Below are 18,114 nucleotides of genomic sequence, written 5' to 3' on the forward strand. Positions count from 1 at the left end.
TCTCCTTGTACAATTCCTTTCTTTCCTCTAGGATATACTGCTGATGCTATTACCACGTGGTTCTCTGGTAGTTTGTAGGCAAGGCATTCATGTACTGCCAAAGTGGTCCAGAGAATGATGTCTGGCTGGCTTTAGTTCAACAAGAAATATGAGGCAAAACCAGGAAGCAAAAAGAATGAAATATATAGAAAAAGCTAGCCGATAGCCTGTTTTTGGTTTTTTTTCTGTTTATTAATGATGCAGATGAAATGGGGGGGAATCTAGAAAAAGCAGCCAAGTGACTGAATTACAAAGAAAGATGAAAGGAGTTAAATGTGTGTAACTTGGCTGACAACCAAGGAACAATATGAGAGCTGTCCACAACTCTCCAAAGTATATACATGAAAAGAAGAGCGGGAAATTTTTTATCTACAATAGAAGCGTGAATATATGAAATAATAATGAGATAAAATAAAAATAAAGAAATCTGACTTCGAGCAGCACAGGAAATAATCTGGTAAAACTTAAGAAAGGCCGCTTCCTTCTCTTTAGAAATATTTCTCATCTCACTGACCCACACTGCAGTAAAGGGTAGATGACAGGAAATAACCATACACTGCCAGAGGACTAGATTGATGGAAAAATATAAAACAAAGTTCCATTTGCTTACCTGATGATCCAGAAACTATACTGAAGTCTCTCTTTACGTATGTCCAGTCTGGCTAATACAGAGGTAGCTGTAAAATCACAAAGGGCATAGTTAAGTTTTTATCTTCAAAATAAACCCAGCCTGAATACTGAATCCTGACCTGGTCAAGAGTTTATTTGAATGAACCAGTGGTTTGATTCTTGGATATTCCAAGATGGGAGAAGAACCTCCAAAAACAAAAATGTTCTGAGTCTTAACTAACAAAGGCTTTTCTCAGTCTTTCCAGGGATTTCCCATATCAAACATAATGTAAATAATAATAATAATAATAATAATAATAATAATAAATCAGATGAAAGGTCTTAATCTTGGTACATGGATAGCCTTCAGGAGTCTATACACTCCTGAATGATATATGTAAAATCTGTGGGTTCATGTAAATGAAATCTCTCTGTAAAGAAGGTCAATAGTTTTTCAGCTTTGCAAGAAGGTCCATAATCCAAAAGTATGCCAAGAACCTTTGCTAAGGATAGTCTAAAATCTCAGAGGTAGGTTGGAATGCATATGGATAATCAGTCCAGGATTGGGGTTTGCACCCTAGGGAAACAGTGGGGATACCCAGACACTTGTAGACCAGGGGTAAATATCTTAAGAACACTACTCTCTGGGAGAGCATTACATCAGCTTGAAACAGTTACTTCACTTTGTGTGTTCTCTGCAAGCCACGCACAGTGAAGAGGAAAAGATGTTACCATATACCCGGGGTGGATATTGTGACTTTCCTGTTCTGTATATGTTAAAGTCAGAATCCTTAGATATATAGATACTGACAAGGTCAAAACTAACATAGTAACTCATCCAAAAAGGATCCTTTATGACAAGCAAAGAGGAGGGGCCTGCACAGTGAGAAGAAGCATAGCTCCCAAACAGTTTACACAGCACAGAATCGCAGCATGACCCAACACATCTTTTAAAAGAATTATTTTAAACAGCAATCACTCACTCAGAATAACCTATATTAGAAAGAAACCAGGTCAGAGAAACTTCCAGGCACCAACCCTGAATAAGACAGGAAAGCATGCACAGCAACAGGGAGAATCCTGAGTGTCGCCTTTAAAGCAAGGTTAGGAGAGACAGAAAGTCTAGGAAGACATATATCAAAGGGGAGGGTGCTTCTGAGATGACCTGTTTGAAATAATGATCATGTAGCATATTCTATCAAAAAATAATTAACCTCGTAGGCAGCTCCCAGGCACTGCGATCGGTGCAGGGAATTCAGCAGGGAACAGAGCAAAGTTTGTCCTGCTGAAGCTTCATCTTGGGGAAGGGAGGAAGGATGCACGAGATTAGTACATCAGCAATATCATTTCACTGTGACACATGCTATGAAAGAAGGAAGCAAGATGATGTGACGGAGGCACAGAAGAACGGCCTGCATCCATCTGGTACGTCACAGTGACGCTCACTCCAATTCTCCACATCAGCCAGGATCTTCCAGAACTGAGACTGAGAAAGAGCTAGTCAGAGCTCTCCCTGCAGAGATGAGGACAGAAAGCCATTGTGGAAGATCAAGTATCACAACCTCATTATCTCCAAATAGCAAAATACACACCAACTAGACTGAGTTATGATTTTTATGACACTTGCTCTGCCTGTAGAAGAGAAACCTGAGAACGAGAAACAGAACAGCATTTCTGAATCTTTTCAGAAACTGGCCCGAGGACACGACACACTTTGTACCTATAATAGTTAATAAAGAACCACATTCTGTCCAAATTCTTGGCAGGTTCCATTCCATTCAAAGAATTTTGGTGGGTTTTTTTTTTTTTTTTTTTTTTTGCTTCTACAGACAAACCTGATCAATTTCTGCTGTCAAACCAAGGTGGGGGGAGGGGAAAGCACAGAAACGAGCCTCTAAGAGGGCCCTCAAGTCCTCGCCTCATGGAATCCATGCTTTTGTGCAGTCCCCTCTCTCACTGTTCAGGGTTGGTCTGAATGAAAAACAATGCAGTGGAAGTGATGGTGTCTGACTTCTGAGGCCAGAAGTCAGATACTGCACCTGCCTCTTGATCTTTTCTTTTAGCTAACTCGCCCTGGGTGAAGCCAGCTGTTCTGCCATGAGGACAAGCAGCCCTATGGAGTGGTCCATGTGGCCTCTTGCCAAATAGCCAGAATCAACTTAATAGCGTTACACGTGGGCCATTTTGTAAGCGATCACCCAGGCTGCTCAAATATTCAGGTGACTATGGCCCCGGGTAACGTCTTCACTGCAACTCATGAGAGAAATAGAGGGCCAGAACCACCCAGCCGGTACTCTAACCCCTTTCTAGCATGCACTCTAACTTCCAGTATTACAGAGCCTCAGCAGCTAAAAACTACATTTCCCTGATACACTTGTATCAGGCCTTCTACAGGGGACCCAGATTCAACTAAGCAGACATACAAGACTTGGAAAGAAGTGAGCGAATCAAGGTGGTAACCACCTATACAATGAGATCAAATCTTGTGTAGACAAGTTGTTCTTCTGACAATCACGCAGATACTCTACTAACTGATCCCCAGTATCATATGTTCCAAGTAGCAAGTGTGACCATGGATTTTTCTACTAGAATAGTATAACTGGGTGTTTCTCTTGACTTGTGTTGTTCTTAGCTTATTGACAGGCAGGTTTGGTTCCTTGGTACTTCTAGAAATTTAGCAGTATGTAACACCTTCCTTTTTGCTTAAACTAGCCAGCTGTCTGCAACTTGAACTAGTTGTTTGAAACTAAGAACCCACTCTGTCATATACAAATTCTATCTCATAACACTTTCCCTTCTATTTCATAACTGACCCTCTTCTATTCCATTACGAATCCCGCTACATGCACACTCAGTCCTGTTCATCATGCCTTTTCTAGAAACTCCCTCTATCTGTTTTCTCCTTTTCCTCTATCTTCAATCTTTTCCTCTACTGGCTCCTTCTCCATCAATAACACACTTCCTTCAACTCTACCAATTATGCCTGTCAAGCTTCATAAAACAATAATATAGACTCACTGTCTTCACTTCAACTTTTGTGCAAGGCTCAAACTACCACAACTGGACTTCCCTAGTCATCACTCTACTGAAACCCATTGCTAAGTTTGGCAACAACCAAATAATTGACTATTTTCATTCTTCACACCGCTAGAACGTGGCATTTGGCATTCCTACCCATCAGCCTTTCTGAAATTCCCTTCCGATGCTTTTCAGGGTATGACCATCTTGTAACTCTCCTTTGGTCTATGGGTTTCCTCTATTTTTCCCCAGCTCCTTTTCTAGGAATTTCCTAGGGTTTTATCCTTAGGGATATTATGATTTCATTCTGTCCCTGACTTTAGGATTTCAATTAACATCTCAAATACAAATCTTTCCCCTACCTCTCTTTTCATACCACAAACTTTTAATTTCTATCTGCCTATTAGGTGAATCTAGCTTTATCAATAGTTACAAAATATTTTTTTTAAATCCTCCCTAACATAAAAGAATAAATTTAAAAGTAGTTTATACTCTATAACTGTGTTGTCCAATACTGTGACCACTAGTCATATGAGCTTACTGGGCCCCTGCAATGTGGCTAGTCCAAACTGAAATGTGTTGTAACTATAATACATACAATAGATTTTAAAGACTTAATGCAAAAATAACAATGTAAAATATATCAATAATTGTATATTGATTACATGTTGAAATGATATTAATTTTTAAATATTGGGTTAAATAAAATATATGAGCAAAATTAATTAAACTTATGCTTTTTACTTAATGTGGCCATTAGAAAATTTAAAATTATTGCATTATAATTCTATTGAACAGTGCTGCTCTACACACACACACACACACACACACACACACACACATAACATGGAAAAACATATACGCACTACTCTCAATTAACAAGGAAAAGAGAAAAAGAGAATTGATTTCTTTTTTCACTCAAGTCACCCTCACATTTAGGTCTGGAATCAAGACTTTTAAGGTTCCCTACATCTCAAAATTATAATGTCAAAAATACTAAATTGTGTCCTATAAAAATCAAATCGCATCACAACTACATTGCAGAAATACAGATTAGCTAACATTTAGTATGTGCTACACAACTATATAACATAATTTAATCACCACAGCTCTAAAGCAGATAATATTGTTAATTCCCACTTAACAAAGTTAAGAAATCTAAGGCAGAAAGAAGTAATGTAACTTGCCCAAGGTCATGTTCTTAGGCCTCAATCCCAGGCAACCTAGCTCTAGATTCCATACTCTCAATCACTTCCTTTTACTGACTCAATAAAAGTAAAATGTAAAAGAACAAAACAGCCTCAGATGGTTCCCAGTATTCTTGAACTTACATACTCCACTAGGATCAGCAAATATCAAATAACATAAAACCAAGTATGAATACAAACATGAGCTCACAGAAAATGAAAATTGAGAAGCAAACGTAGGTAGAGTAGCAGGAAATAATGAAAGAAGACACAAAAGAATCTGCTCTGGGCCCCACATGTCCAAATGAGAACTCCTCCAGAATAAGAGAACATCACCCTGTGGACATGAGAACTAGACGGGCCTCGGATCATGGCAGGGCCACTAAGGCCACGGAGGAAACACAGGCCTTAATTCATAATCATAAAACCTTACAAAGACTTGCATGAAATTCTGATTCAGTTGCAGGGGCAGGTAGGGGATGTTGGTTCTTAACCTAGTTTCAATGTTTAAAAAAAAAACAAATACAGAAATACCTCATATCTGAATAAGGTAATGTAATTTGGCATTTTTTTAGAAACCCCAAAATACAATGCTCACTAGGTAAACATAAATACAAAAATAAATACACTGATCACATATATTTACATATCTTTAGAAGGAGACACACAAAAAAATGATAACACTGGTTACATGTGTATTTTAAAAGTATTAAGGGATTAGGATATATACAAGAGAGATTTTATAGCCATTGAACTTTTTTAATTTGAACTAAGTGAACACAGGAACTAAGTTTTAAAAATAATCTTAAAGTCCAAAAATAAAAATAAAGCGATGCTGAACAGGAAAAGGTATGTAAATCAATTTATTCATAGATATATACCTGATAGAGGGAGTGGAGTCCTTGATGGTAAAGGGGTGAGGGACTTCCAGCCTCACCCTTGCCCTCTGCACCCCAATGTCCACCACCAGGGATACACAACAAGTAGGCACACACAGAGGCCATTCAATTGCAAGATGATGCTGTTCAAATATTCTACCTCTAAGAGCTTAAGTACTTAAAAACATCTAAAAAGACAGACAGACGTACCTAAAAAAAACAGCAATAAAAGAAAGAAGATTCTAAAAGCTTTCACTATGGAAATATATTTCATAATTTTTAAATTATTTAAGGAAAAAATATCATTTTGGAAGTCAGTGATTCCAAAAGAGCAGTGATATAAAGCTTCCCCAAAGCTAGAAGTCTATTACATTATTTGTTTAACACTTGCAAACCAGATTAACCATAGTCTCCAACCTCAGAGAGTCCTTTTCTTTTTATAAATCCTCACCTGAGGATATTTTTCCATGGATTTTTAGACAGACTGGGAGGGGAAAAGGGAGGAAGAGAGAGAAAGACATAGATATGAGGGAGACATATCAATTGGTTGCCTCCTGCAGGACCCTGACTGGGTACATGCCCTTGACCAGGAATCGAACCTGTGACTCTTTGGTTCATGGGCTAATGCCCTAACTTCTGAGAAAAACCAGCCAGAGCTTGAATCCTTTTCTTTTGAATGGGAGGATGTTCTATACATCTTCAGCTCACTGACTAGAAGTGAAGTGGCTGACTAGCCTGGGGAGTGACCATTCCTTCCTCCTTGGATGAGTCTTCTCCGGAAGCTGTAGGGCTCCCAAGAGGCTGGCCTTCCAGAAGGATGAGCCAAACTTCTTTGTTCAGGGACAGAGTAAGCCCCTTCCTTTAAACTTCTACAAGTCATAACTTTTCACAAAATCCACGCCAAAAAAATGGCTATTCACAACCATTTTCTTTGTATTGCCTTCAATCGTTGACTTCATTTTTAATTTAGTGGTATTTTTAGCCAAATGAAATGAAATAGTCAGTTTTTTTCATCTGTCTCAGCTCTACTCTTCATCTTCTGGGACCCAACTCATGTAATCCTCTAACTATTTATTTCATACCAGACTAGATAGCTCCCGAAAGCTTACCAATCTAGCCTCCAGGCATATGTCTTAAATAAAAGCAATAGATCTTTGTAAACCTGAAATTTGCATACTAAAGGAACAAATCAACTATCAAAAGGCCTAGTAGTATATAACAGTTGCTCACCTCTAAGCAGAGTTTAAAATTCATTTCAATGTATTAATTTTTTAAAGAAACAGCTATTGACTTTTTCCCTTTGCAAAATACTGTGTTTAATGGCCTAGTTAAATTAGAGGTGATAGTGTGAAGCAAGTGTTTTAAATTGGTAAATTCCAAACCTTTTCATGAAAGTACATCAGTCAGAAGTTTTAATAAGAATCAGCGGGACAGAGAAGAATTAACAGTCTGTAGGTATCAAAAGGAGGTGGTAAGCAATGATAACCTTAATCATTTGTGTAGAAATTTATAATTTTGCCGCTTAAAGGTTAATGAAATTATGTGGTATTTTGCCCACTCTTATCCAGCAAATGATTCCATGCCTTCGTTTGTCTGTATTTATCAACTGAATCACATAACGGGAGAAATGACTTTTTCACAATTACTCTACTGCATCGTGTGCTCCTGGGTACACAACGATCATTTTGTGTTCTAACCAGTAACTGGTGCCTTAAGACAAAAATACAAGGTTTCCAACAGCATCTCAGAAAAGAGAACAAACTCATACTCAGAACTCTAAAAGCACAGCAAGTTGCTGAAATGTTTGTTTTTTAAAAAAAAAGAATCAGATCCATTCCTTTATCTACTTTGTACTTCAAGTCACCACCTATTGCTAAATAGTTGTTCCTGTCAACCATTAACATAAAAGCCACCCAACAGATTGATGACAGTATTCAAGACATTACTTGAAAGAAATGGAGAAATGCGCCCTGGCCAGTTTGGCTCAGCAGTTAGAGCGTCGGCCTGTGGTCCAGGGAGACCCGGGTTCGGTTCCCGCTAAGGGCGCATACCTCGGTTGCAGTTTGTCCCCAGCTCTGGTCGGCCGTGCGGGTAGCAGCCACTCGATGTGTCCCTTTCGCATTGATGTTTCTCTCTCTCTCTGTTCCTCTCTCTCCTTCCCACTCTGCCTGAACAAAAAATGGAAAAATGTCCTCCGATGAGGATAAAAAAAAAAGAAAGAAAGAAATGGAGAAATGCTAACAATAAACACAAATAGTTAAAACAGGCAAAATAATAACATAATTCCAGGCTACAACAATTGTTTTCAAACATCAGAGTGCAAAACCACACAACACTGTGGCCTTGCTTCACTGAGCGCCAAGGAGGTGTTCAAGGCCAGCACTTTCTTGGTACCCAGTTCTGATGGAAAATTGCAGAGCTTAGCACATTAAAATCACCTGGAGGGCTTAACACAGAAAAGCAAAGAAGCTGACACTCAGGCCCCACAAGAAGAGATTCTGGTCTCATCAGCCATTTTGAGAAGCTCCCCAGGTGATCTCTGATGTCCGGCGGGGGCTGAGAAACACTGCTATAGAGAGAGCACTGGATCTCCAAGTGTGGCCCCTGGACCAGAGGCAGCAACAGCAGCAGCTGGAACTTCCTAGAAATGCAATTGCCAGGCCCCATTCTAGACCTTGAAGGAAACTCTGGGATGGGCCTAGCAATCTATTTTGAGGAGTCCTTCAGGGGATTCTGATGTACACTGATGTTTGAAAAGCATTGCTTTACACATGATTTCAGCCAAAAGGCCGAGAAGTTAAAACAAAACTGGGTTATCAATCCTACCTCCACAAGTAACTAGCTGTATGACCTTCCTCACGTTCCTTACATGCAAAAGACTTGTTGGCTAACCTTTGTTATACATGTACTATGTACCAGAGAATGTGGTAATAAGGACTTTACATACATTATATAATTTGCTTTGTTACTCTCACCTGAGGATATTTTTCCATTTATTTTCCAGATAGAGCAGAAGGGAAGGAGAGAGGGAAAGAGGAAAGAAGGGAGAAAAAGAGAGAGAGAGAGAGAGAGAGAGAGAGAGAGAGAGATCTGTCATTCCGCTTATTTATGCATTCATTGGCTGATTCTTGTATGTGCCCTGACTGGGGATCGAACTCATAAACCTTGGTGTATCAGAATAACGACACTCTAATCAACTGAGCTACCTGGCCAGGGATCTTAGGTTCTTATTCTTTAAAAATATCAACCTAGGAAGTAAAGCAGGAAAAAAAGCCATTTTTATTACTAGAAGTGTTATGATCCATTCTTTACTATAGTGTTTCCATGGGCAATTCACATACATTAAACAGTATTTTCAATCATTTACTAATCCAACCAACACTGACTGATCACACTGAGTTAGGCACCAAGGATAAAAAGATAAATAAGATAGTGACCCAGGGTACATGAGCATTTATGTAAGAAGTAGAGTGCCAAATGTTTTACGCAACACTTCCATGAAGTTATTAGAAACTCAGAAGGCCACTACAGACAGATCCATTCTTAGGTATGACTTCTGAAATCCCTGAAAGTCAATGAGGTATAAGCTAGCCAAAGTGTTCCACAGATAGCATAAGAGTACTTTGTTGATGCTCCCTACCATCACTATCACCAACTCACAAGTGGAGCAATCCAGCTCCATCCACGTTTGGACATACAGTTAAGAAAGGCAGGCAAACATACAATTTAGAGGCAAGCTTTTAACATTCATATCCTTCATTTCATTTTTCGCTGAAGGACTAATGAATAACTGTGCTCAGAAACCCACTGGAAGATGCTACCTGTGTATTAATGAAGGGAAATGTGAGGCACAGTGGACTGACTGGCACCTCAGGTTCCCCACTCTGTCAATGACAGTCCAACGCTGTATAGTATCTTCTTTAGGTGTACAACTCCACCATGCCCATGTGCTTCAAAGAACCAATTTAAGCCCTGGCCAGTTTGGCTCAGCGGTTAGAGCGTCGGCCTGCGGTCCGGAGAGACCCGGGTTCGGTTCCCGCTAAGGGCACGTACTTCGGTTGCAGTTTGTCCCCGGCCCTGGTTGGTCGTGCGGGTGGCAGCCACTCGATGTGTCCCTTCACGTCGATGTTTCTCTCTCTCTCTCCCTTCCTCTCTCTCCCTCCCACTCTATCTGTACAAAAAATGGGAAAAAAAAAAAAAAGAACCAATTTAAGAGGCACGTGTGTCCACTACACTATGCTTAAATGATGAAGTGCTAGGGTTCTTGTTTTCTCAGAATAAATGTCAACTGAATTTTCTATGATATTAGAAATTATAGTTTTTTTCAAACTAAACAGATTTCAGAATCAGTAATATATCCTTAGTAAGACTGTTTATTAATGACTTATACAAATATAATCAAAGAAGTGAATCTCAGAGTTAAAAACTACTGGAAAGCCCAGCCGGTGTGATTCCTTGGATTGATTGTCATCTTGTGCACCAACACGTCACCAGTTCAATTCCCGGTCAGGGCATATGCCCAGGTTGGGGGCACAATCCCCAGCAGGGGGTGTGCAGGAGGCAACAGATCAAATTTTCTCTCTCAGATGTTTCTATCTCTCTAACTCCTTCTCCCTTCCTCTTTCTCTAAAACAACCAATAAAAACTTATTTAAAAAAAAACAAAAACAACCCTACTTGAAAGGTCACCTGGTAAAATACTAGCTGCTACCCCACACTGTATCTAGGACACATATAGTGTTAAAACTAAGACAGTGGTATAAAAGACCTCTAAGTACGTGCATCACACATTTCTTTGGCCCCAAGAAATCCAATTCATATACACTACTATATTTTACTACGGTTCATCTCATCCTTTCATTATATAAACTGTATATGACAATATGGTAGGACTAAAAGTTTGATAATTACGAGCAGTTCAATTTCAATAAAAAGTGGTTGGTATAAAATCATCTTTTAAAATATTCAGACCATGCCATCCAGATATCCACATGCACTGGGATCTACAAACATTAAAGAACTTGTTTAGATTTACTGAAGCTATACCTGCTGTCAAGAAACAAAGAAGTTGTGAAGGTTGATCAAACACAACTTTGCCTCAAGTATCATGTTAATGTTTTCCACTAACGCTGTTCTAAAAGTTAACAGTCAATGTAATCCAAAGGTTTCTCTTTATTTCTATATTTAAATCATCACAGGTTTGATCAAGCATGCAAATCCCAATGGGCTCAGGGTTCCCATCAAAATGTCTTATAGGAACATTAAAAATTGAATGGGCATAAACAACTCCAACAGAGCGGAGCTCATGACAGCATTGCTGTGATCTTTGTGTTTCATGTGCAGCAACACTGGGGAAGTTTGCTAGGGAATATGAGCAACTAATTAGTGTCTTTTGCTTGAGGGCAGGTGTGCTGATCTCTACAGGTGTCTGAGCTGCAGTGCTCTGCCCACTGCATTGCCTCTTGAAGACATTCAGTGTAGGACTTGCTGAAGCCTTGCGAAACATCTGATAGAATACCAGATTGTTGGGTGTTCAGGAAGGAACATGTTGTGACTTCTTAAAAATACTACTTAGGAGAAATAGCAGCTGGGAAGGCTTTAAATGGTGTGTGAAAGAATACTATAAGACAATATAAAAATAACTAATATAAAAATGTATCAATCACACACATTAAACAAGGATACCAATGTCATCTGAATGAGTACAGAAACTTTTCAAAGAAAATACTGTTACTAGAGGACCCAGAAATTGACCCAAGACAATATGCTCAATTAATATTTGACAAAGGTGGCAAGAGCATACAGTGGAGTCAAGACAGTCTCTGCAATAAATGGTGTTGGGAAAATTGAACAGCTACTTGCAAAACAATGAAGCTAGACCACCAACTTATACCATACACGAGAATAAACTCAAAATGGATAAAAGACTTAAATGTAACTCGTGAATCCATACAAATTCTAGAAAATGCAGGCAACAAAATTTCAGACATCATACGCAGCAGAATTTGCACTAATACAACACCTAAGGCAAGAGAAACAATGAAAAAAAAATGAATACATGGAACTACATCAAACTAAAAAGCTTCTGCACAGAAGAAACAACCATCAAAATGGGAAGGGATCCCACTATTTGGGAGACCATAATCGCCAATGATGCATCAGATAAGGGGTTAATTTCCAAAATATATAGAGTGCTCATACAACTCCACAAAAGGAAGACAAAGAACCCAATTAAAAAATGGTCGGAGGACCTAAATAGACACCTCTCCAAAAAGGACATACAAATGGCCAAGAGACATATGAAGAAATGCTCAACATCACTAATCATCAGAGAGCTGCAAATTAAAACAACAGTGAGGTATCACCTCACACCTGTCAGAATGGCCGCCATCAACAAATCATCAAACAACAAGTGTTGGCGAGGGTGTGGAGAAAAGGGGACTCTAGTTACGCTGCTGGTGGGAATGCAGACTGGTGCAGCCGCTGTGGAAAAAACACTATGGTGTTATCTCAAAAAGTTAAAAATTGAACTTCCATTTGACCCAGTGATCCCACTTCTAGGAATATACCCTAAGAAACCTGAAACGCCAATCAGAAAGAATACGCACCCCTATGTTCATAGCAGCACTATTTACAATAGCTAAGATCTGGAAACAACCCAAGTGTCCATCAGTAGATCAGTGGATAAAAAAGCCGTGGTACATATACAGAATGGAATACTATTCAGCTGTAAGAAAGAAAGATCTCTTATCCTTTGAGATGGCATAGAAGGACCTGGAAAGTATTATGCTAAGGGAAACAAGCCAAGCAGAGAAAGACAAATATCACATGATCTCACTTATTTGTGGAATATAATGAACTAAACAAACTGATGAACTAAATTGACCCAGAGACATAGAGGTGGGGTACAGACCGACAAGCCTCAGAGGAAGGGGTGTTGAGGAGGGGAGATAAACCACAGAACTTATATGCATGTATGCATGACCAATGGACATGGACAACAAAGCTGGAGATGGAGTGGGGGGGATGGGAGGGAGGGTGTCAATGGGGGGAAAAGGAAAAACATCTGTAACAAAAACAAATTAATAAAAAAAGAAAGAAAATACTGTTACTTTCTAAATAAGAAATAAAGAAGAAAATTTTAATTAAGTAGTACTCTCACATCAGTCCATCTTTTTTTTATTCATGAAAGACAGCAGCCAGTGTTGGGTATACAATTCTAGGTGGACCAAAAATAATTGAGAAATTATCCACTATGGGAAATTAGCAAACACAACCGTCATCTGATAATAGAGGAGGTATATATTCCATTCACATACAATGCCATTTGCAGGATTAATATTCCTTAAATCTTTCCCATAATACTTGGAAAGAAGTATATTAATAATGAAGAGACACAAACCAGACACAAACATCCCCTGTTCCACCACTTGCTACCTGCATGATTTGGAGCAAGAAATTCAACCTGTCTGTGCTTCAATTTCCTCATCTAATGATAAACAAGACCCACCTCAACAAGGGTGTTTTAAAATAAGACAGTATCTTTAACTATTTGGACCAGGGCAAGATTACAGTAAGTGCTTAATAAATTGTAATTGACATTAAGAAATTTCCTAAATACATTAGTTTCTTGCTGTAGGTAGAGCACTAGCCAATCAAAAAGTATCTTGAAAAGTATAGATTCATCAGTGACATGTTATACAGAACTTTGTTATATGATGCATATTTTTAAATAAAAATATATCACTTGGCTTTTGAGTAATCAATAAAAAAAACACACAAACAATATTTAGTTCTTGACCTTTTCTGAATTATCATTCATCTTAATGAAAATATCTTATTTGTAATATTGAAATTTTGTGGAGAAACTAGTTGTGCTTTGTAACAGTCAACTAAGGAAAATTCTAATATTTCAATCTTCGACTTGGGATAGAATCTCGTTCTGGTAATATCAAGATTAACATTCTTAGGCAATGTGTTTGCTCAGCATAAAGAATATAAATGATAATATTATAATTGTATCAATTATTTTCATCCAAAATTCCCTATTTAGTGTTGTTCTTTAACCAAATGGAATTAAGATGATATTTCAGATCATCATTCATATGAATCACCAGTTATGTAACCAAACATCACTGGTCTTTAAAAATTGTTTCAGCCTGGTCAGTGTGGCTCAGTAGTTGACGGTCAACCCATGCACAAAGAGGTCGCCGGTTCTATTCCTGGTCAGGACATGCCAAGGTTGTGGGCCCAATCCCCAGTGGGGGGCATGCAGGAGGCAGCCAATCGATATTCTCACTCATCGATGTTTCTATCTCTCTCTCCCTCTCCCTTCTTCTCTCTCAAAAATCAATAAAGAAAAAACAATTTTTTTCACTGTTACAAACTATTCTCAAAGGAACCAAAGAGGGGAAAACGATGAAAACAAAATCTATACAAAATACATTAAAGTAAGAGTATTTTCAAAATTAAAGATGGTTAGATTCATGAGAATAATCAGAATATAATTATTTGGAAGTAACACCCCTCCCTCTCTCAGCAGACTACACCTGAGGCTTATTTCTTCAAATGTGGACAAGGCAATAACCTTGTCTTCTCTCCTCTTCTAATTCCTTCTTCCTCCTTCCCATCCTCCAGTTTCAGTGGCATCCCAAACACCGTAAATGTTAAGAACTGACCGGCTGTGCTTTAACACAGACCTAATCGTGTCACTCTCACACCCGAGCATCTATTCTAATGGGGGAAGCAGACACATAGATAATTAAAGAGCTGTGTGTGTGTGTGTGTGTGTGTGTGTGAGTGTGTGTGTGTGTGCACATATGTGAATGCATGCCTGTGCATGAAACACACGAAGTGCTAAGAGAAGATAAACGAGAACTCAATCATTTTGCTTAACATAAGTTAAGGGAGGTTTCATACAACTGATAACAGCTGGATGAAATGGTACCTACAAAACAAATCCAATGCTTCAGGCCATAAACATCCATTAGGGAGCCTCAATCATTTATATTCCAACTGCATCCCCCTTATTCTCACATGGACCTAGATGTCCTAATTCTCTAAACACAATGGGCAGTGCTATCACCTGGCACCTGCCAAACCCTCTGCCTTCAATCCCTTTTTCATTTTACCCACCTGGAAAGTTTTAAAAATATGATATCCTTAGACCTAGACATTCCACTTCTACATATTTTTCTTATACAGTTAAATCAATGGCATCTCCACCACCATAATTTTAGAAACTGAACCCAAAGACTTCGAACTTTACAACAGCAAGCAGGAAGACAATGTTAATTTAAAAATTCTGAAGGAAAGTGATTTTCAATATAAAATTTAATTTTTCAGGCAACATATCAATCAAGTGAGCAAACTGAGTAAAGATATTTTTGCTCACACACCCTTTCTCAGGAAAACTACTGCAGGAATATATACCACAAAAATGCAGGAGTAAGACAAAAAGGTAAACAATATGAGATTCAGGAAGAGGAAGAGGGAGTTCCTAGTTCAACAGCAAAGGAAAATGCAAGAAGAGAGATCTAGAAAATGAGATGGAAGGAAAATAGAAGTCTCCTGGAGAAGCACATTCAGAAAAAAAAAAATGAAACAAATTCTCTGATGCAATTTATTTTATGGAAAAGTATAGTAAGCATATAGGAAGAAATATTAAGAGACACAAGAAACTAAGCAAATGAACAAACAAGGCAATACTAACTTTATGAAAAACAAAATCAGAAGCAGACTTTTCATCAGAGTTCATTACAATGTTCACTTATAAATATCTGCCCAGGCCCTGGCCGGTTTGGCTCAGCGGTTAGAGCGTCAGCCCGTCGATCAGAGAGACCCGGGTTCAGTTCCAGCTAAGGGCATGTACCTCGGTTGCAGTCTGTTCCCAGCCCCAGCTGGGGTCGTGTGGGTGGCAACCATTCTATGTGTCTCTCTCATGTCGATGTTTCTCTTTCTCTCTTCCTTCCTCTCTCCCTCCTGCTCTATCTCAAGATAAAAATGCAAAACTGTCCTCGGGTGAGGACTAAATAAATAAATAAATAAATAATCTACCTAGTATAATGATGTAACACTAAAAAATAAATTAGCCAAAAATTGTAATCTAACAATATTAGGAATAAGCAGAGAAGTGATAGCAGTATAAAGGTGAAATATCCTCACAGACGATAATATACAGTCAACAAACAAGATCTAAAATCAATGAACCAAAAGGAAGCAATGCATGTATCTGTAATTTAGCAGTACAGAGATCTATAATATCCAGGAGAAGCAAATGAAGAGTTAAAAGTGAATGCCTCTAGGGAAGAAAGCTAGAAAGACTGGATAAGGAACCACTTTTTTCTAATAGGTCTTTTACAATGATTAGAATTTCAAACTAGGTGAATGTACTACTTTGACAAAACGAGAATTGATTTAAAAGAAAGAATCTATTTCATTCACAGGGATGTTTTTTGATGGTGTTTTTCATAGTAGTAAAAAGCAAAACAATGTAAATCTTCAATACTGGGTGACTGATTAAATAAATAATTTGCATTACATCTATACAGTAGTTAAATGGTTATGTAGTCATTTAAAATATTATTGCAGAAAACCATTTAATGACAAGGAGAAATGTTCATCTTATGAAATGAAAAATGACAGGTTAAAATACAGCTAAGGAACAAAAAATGGAATACCTACAAAAATATTAATGGTAATTTTATGTATTTTTTCTCAATGCCTCTGGTTTTCCAAATTTTCTAAATAATAACTTTTTAAATGGGGAAAAAAAAAAGTAATACAAAATTTAATGCAACTCATTATCCTATTTAAATGGTGTCGCATTATGAAGTCTTCCCTGATATCCGAGCCAAAATTAATGTTTCCCTTCCCACTGCATCCTGTATGTGCCACCACTAGAGCATCAGTGCATCCTGCTCTCTGACACAGGTAACTGCACATGCCTGTTCTCCCCCTGGACTTACCCTACTGAGGAGATGGTGTAAACCATCTCAGCACAGGCTGACCAGAACATGCTTGACTTTCTGAAGACAATTCCCCCAAATGCGAAAATCTGTAAACTGGTCTGGGCATTACCTTTTAAATTCGAAGTGTAGAATCCTTCGTTTTGAGAAGGATAATATAAAATATAAGTTCTCAGGTTGGTTGCCCTGATCACACTGCTATTTAGTCCCATCTCATGTATATTATCACACAAATTAACTTGCAAAACATTTTTTCTTTTGTCTGAAGGCTTCAGCGAGGCACTGTTTAAATGTAGAGCGTCAGGATTTCTTAATCGATCCACATTTATCACTCCAAAATGCCAGTTTCTCAAGGATCGGGTTAGTAGAACATGTTACCCAAAGTGTTACTATAAATAAGTTAAAATTGGGATGATTTGTCTCTGCATATAGGATTTCCAAATTAAGAAGAAATTCAAAAATGTTTGGTGGAGCAAATATGAAAAGACATTTCATAATGTTTGGCTTTTATGTAGAACTAGTTTCAACATGACTAATAAATGAAGCAGCACAAATTCCAGAAACAGAACTTTTCTGGGCAAAACCAGAAAACTCCACTCATTGTAAAAAAAAAAAAAAAAAAAGATAGAAAACTCCACTCATTGTAATAAGCAAAGAATTCTTAACTCTTTCCTTTATAAAGGAATCAAACTTCAGTCCATGTGATTAAAAGTCCTAAGAAGATTCTAATCGTTCATTTTGGTGGAGCTATTTTCTCCATATCAACCACTACTTTTCAGCACACTATTTAAAAAGACTATGTATGTCAGAGGAGTCACAAAGAACAGAATGCTATGAAGTAGAGAGCTATTCTATCCACCCTCACTCTTCCATCCCCAGAGGTCTGAGCAGAGGATATGAGGACGAGGCAAACAGCCTTTCACAGAACAAGGTTAAACTGTCTACTAGTGACAACTGTGAAATAAGGAAGAAATAAAAATCTAGCAGCATAGGATCTGTAGACTTTTACTTCTTAAATTGTTTATCAACTTTTAAAAACAAACAAGGAAATAATAGCTTAACTACAAGAGAATAAAGGATAATTTGCTTTACAACATAATGTGGCATGAGATGACTTATATTAAGTGCCATACAATACTGATCTAAGTTGTTACAGAGAAGAGACGAAACAGAAAATTTTAAAACCAAATGTATTAGGAATAATCCCAATGGAACTTTATTTGAGCATCTCAAAAATTTTACTACAATAAAACATATTGTTTATTTTACAAAATATCCATTTAACATCAATTTTCAATACCATATTCTCTGCACTAAGCAAAACATGCTATTAAGAATTCTAGAAAATGCGAACCAATCAACAATACAGAAAGCAGATCATCAAGTGCCTGAGAAGTGAGGTGGGTGGTAGGGGAAG

The 18,114-nt window shown here is 38.0% G+C and overlaps 1 protein-coding gene across 11 annotated transcripts in view; it reads right to left on the reverse strand.

The window, feature by feature from the left end:
• GTDC1 (glycosyltransferase like domain containing 1) overlaps nt 1-18,114 on the reverse strand; it is a 355,459-nt gene that overhangs the window by 278,840 nt on the left and 58,505 nt on the right. For 10 of the 11 annotated variants that reach the window (XM_036253415.1, XM_036253419.1, XM_036253413.1 and 7 more), the window contains one exon: nt 650-716. The gene's annotated coding sequence lies outside the window, so the exon portion shown is untranslated. Of the gene's footprint in view, nt 1-649; nt 717-5,734; nt 5,853-18,114 lie in introns of those variants that run through there. The other variant, XM_036253412.1, reaches the window with a different exon arrangement.

Source organism: Molossus molossus, unplaced genomic scaffold (genome assembly GCF_014108415.1).
Source record: "Molossus molossus isolate mMolMol1 unplaced genomic scaffold, mMolMol1.p scaffold_m16_p_11, whole genome shotgun sequence".
NCBI lineage: Eukaryota > Metazoa > Chordata > Mammalia > Chiroptera > Molossidae > Molossus > Molossus molossus.